This window comes from Capsicum annuum, chromosome 11, assembly GCF_002878395.1.
Source record: "Capsicum annuum cultivar UCD-10X-F1 chromosome 11, UCD10Xv1.1, whole genome shotgun sequence".
NCBI lineage: Eukaryota > Viridiplantae > Streptophyta > Magnoliopsida > Solanales > Solanaceae > Capsicum > Capsicum annuum.
Genome location: NC_061121.1, coordinates 5,804,052 through 5,807,775, shown reverse-complemented (window position 1 = coordinate 5,807,775; position 3,724 = coordinate 5,804,052).

Sequence of the window (3,724 nt, the reverse complement as noted above, 5' to 3'; positions counted from 1 at the left end):
AAGAATGTCATTTTGACATCCAACTATTCAAGCTCAAGATCGTGCATGGCCACAATATCAAGTAAGGCTCGAATCAAACTATGCTTTACAACTGGAGAAAACACATCTGTGAAGTTAACACCTGAAACCTGACTGTAACCTTTAGCAACTAGTCTTGATTTGTACCTAGAATTTTCAACTCCTGATGTTACTTCTTTCTTTTTGAATACCCATTCGCAATGGACAATTTTCTTATCTTTAGGCAATCTCACCAAACCCCATGTGTCATTCTTATGAAGTGATTCCATCTTCTCCTTCATAGCAATCATCCATCAGCCTGAATCATCACAACTAACTGCTTCTGAGTAAGAAAAAGGTTCTTTATCGAAATCAATACCTTCTACTACATTCAATGCATAAGCAACCAAATCATTTTCAACATACTTCTAAGGTGGTTTAATATCTCTTTTAGGCCTGTCTTTAGCAATAGAATATTATGGCGTCACTGGTGGTAAAGAAGAAATAGTACCACTCCATATCTCCGAGCTAGACTAAGAAGTAGGCACTGGTGTAAACTCTTCTCCAATTTGCAATTCAAGGTGGGTGAATGACTTATAACACCCCGCATTTTGGGCTAGAACGTAAATCGTCATTTCCTTCGCATAAAAGTTCCAAAAGCCATAAATACGATAAAAATATAGTGTGTTGATCAATCATGTAGTGTGGGAATCTAGTTGAGCATGAATTGAGATCTTAGAGGTCCCTTAACCCAAGGATGAATTGTAAGCTTTCCTATCATTTTAGTTTTAGTGAGCATCGAAACTTGGGTCAACTTCAATCGACCATAACTTTGTGTATATAATGAATTAGACTTCGTACTATATATAAAATGAAAGGTCTTAGAAATAGATTTCCAAAGATACTAATTTATCCTAAATACAATACCCAAGAAAAAAGTTATGACTTTTCAAAGTGGAGAGTGTCGCCTGGCAAATCACCTAAAGCTACTAAAAGTGTTGTGCCATGGGAAATGTGTTGTCCAACCCATTTTAGGCGATGGGAAATGCGAAGCCCAGATTATTTTGGGTGATAAACAATGTGTGGCATTGCCTATATTAGTCCATAGGCAATGCGTCGCATGCCCTATGGCCCAAGGGTGTAAAAATGTCATTTTTAGGTCATTTTAAGGGCAGCCGAGTCTTTTCACATCCTAAAATCATCCCTAATCATCCTTAAATGAATTTAGGATTATTAATAACGTTCTAACTCTCTAAAGATCTCAAAATTCATCTTTCAAGAAAACAAGGGGAGAAAAAAACTAGGGTTTGGACAATCAAGCCTAAAGGTCAAATCTTTTCGAAATCTCTTTGTGAATTCTTTGCAGCTAAGGTACGTGGGGTTTTCCTAAAACTACTTGGGCATAATAAATTGTTTCAACACTTTTTAGAATTGTGAGATTTTGAAATCTTAAAGAGGTTTTGTAATTAACATTAAAATTTGCGTTATGAATTCTTTAGTAACATTATTGTTTGGTCTTTAGGCCTTTTCCCCCAAATTGATTTGAAATCTTATACATATATGTATGTGGTTAAAGTTGATAATTGAATTGAGAGCATAACTATTTACGCTCCCTCTCATATTGTGATACCTCTTGATTTTTAGAATGTTATTTAGAGGCATGATTTTATATGTTCATGACTATTGTTGAATGATGTAAACTTGATATTTAAAATGATAAGAGGGGTTTTGCATGTTGATAAATGTTGAATACATAATGAAAGATTGCATGGTTTTCATAAAATGCATGACCACCATGCGTTTGCTGAAATGATCGAAAGGAATGATTTTATATAGTTTGATAAGTGTATTGAAGAATGAATCTTCTTGAATTATTGAAATATGGTGGTCTAAACTTTATGTTTTAAATAAGAAATTGTGATATGATTTTTATGGCCCAGAAATATGACTTGCAAGTCTTGGTATGACGACACCAATTCTGATAATGCCATAGTAGCACAGAACAGAACAGAATGTGGATTTTCTTTCAAATTTTTAGATTTTGAACTTATAATGATACATGTTCAGAAAATGCTAAAAATGGGCATAAAGAGATGTTAGGTGGTTACCCGAAGAAGGCACGAGTCCAGAAAACTCATTGTCCAAAACCGTGTTTTGCCGATACGGGATTATTATGTCCCCTAGAGGGATTATACACTGGCCTAGTTCCCTGTGGCATATCAGAATCAGAAACTCCAACTCTTGCGGAAAACTTGGGTTGAGGGATTGGCCGCTGAGTTAAGGGCAGACTCCATAAAGCCCGTGGGGTTATAGAATTGTAGGGTGGACCACCTAACTCAGAAGTAATAAAAAGATAAGAACTGCATTGACAAGAATGTTTTATGGTTATCAAAGAATTGCCCATGTGTTTTAAACTATATCATGTATGATGTTTCATGACTTGCTCTCATCTATTATACATATACATATAATATATATATATATATATATATATATATATATATGCATTATTTTGGATTTTTCTGCATACCAGTATAATTGTATTGACCCCTATCTTTTAGGGTCTGAGGCTCAGTCTAGAGGTCCTGCTAAGCCATAGATTTATCTCAAACAAAAGTGAAGTGTGCAGTTGATGAGCCTTCTTTATTCCGGAGGGCCTCTTTCATTTTGGACATATGTTATTTCATTTTGGTTTAGGTCCACTGGGGTCTTGTCCCAGATTCATACAAGTTATTGATATCTTATGTAGCAGAGATTTTGTAGACTGAGAAAGATGTTGTTAGATGTTGATAAACTTATTTTTATATTGTCGAACAGATTTAAGTATATGACCATGATTTCGTCTATTTTATTTTTTCTTTCTTTTCTTTATTATTTGAGTATTGTGCATGATTACCAGAAGTAGAAGGGTGCCCGAGCCTCCATGGTTAGGGATACTCATTACGGCCAGGGCCCCGGCTTAGGTCATGACATGAATTTAGCTGATTCATTTCACTAAGCTTATCTAGAGGCGAAACACTAGATTTAGAAGGAGCTCAAAGCATGGTAGTTTTATCAAACACAATATCCCTGCTAATTATAACCTTTCTGCTTTCTGGACACTAAAGCTTATAACCTTTAACACCAGGTTTATAACCAATAAATAAGAACTTGACATATCTAGGATCCAACTCTCCATTAACAACATGAGCATACGCAGGACATCCAAATATCCTCAAATCAGAATAACTAGCAGGAGTACCAGACCATACCTCTTGTGAAGTCTTTTTGTCAATCGTAACTGAGGGAGAGCGGTTAATAAAAAGACAAGTTGTGGAAGAAGCTTCAGCCCAAAAAGACTTAGGTAAACCAGCATTAGAGAGAATACAATGCACCTTCTCTATTATAGTCCTATTCATTCATTCAGCCACACCATTTTGCTGCGAAGTATGATGAACTATCAAGTGCCTCACAATTTCTTCTAACTTGCACAGAGCATTAAATTCATTAGAACAAAACTATAAACCATTATCAGTCCAAAGGCGTTTTACCAACTTCCTATTTGCTTTTCAATCATAATCTTCCACTCCTTGAAAGTAGGCAACACATCATTCTTTTTCTTTAGGAAAAAAACCCAAACTTTTTTGGAATAGTCATCAATAATAGTTAACAAATAATTCGCACCTCCTCTAGAATGTACTATAGAAGGACCCCAGAGATCAGAATAAATGTAATCAAGTGTTTCTTT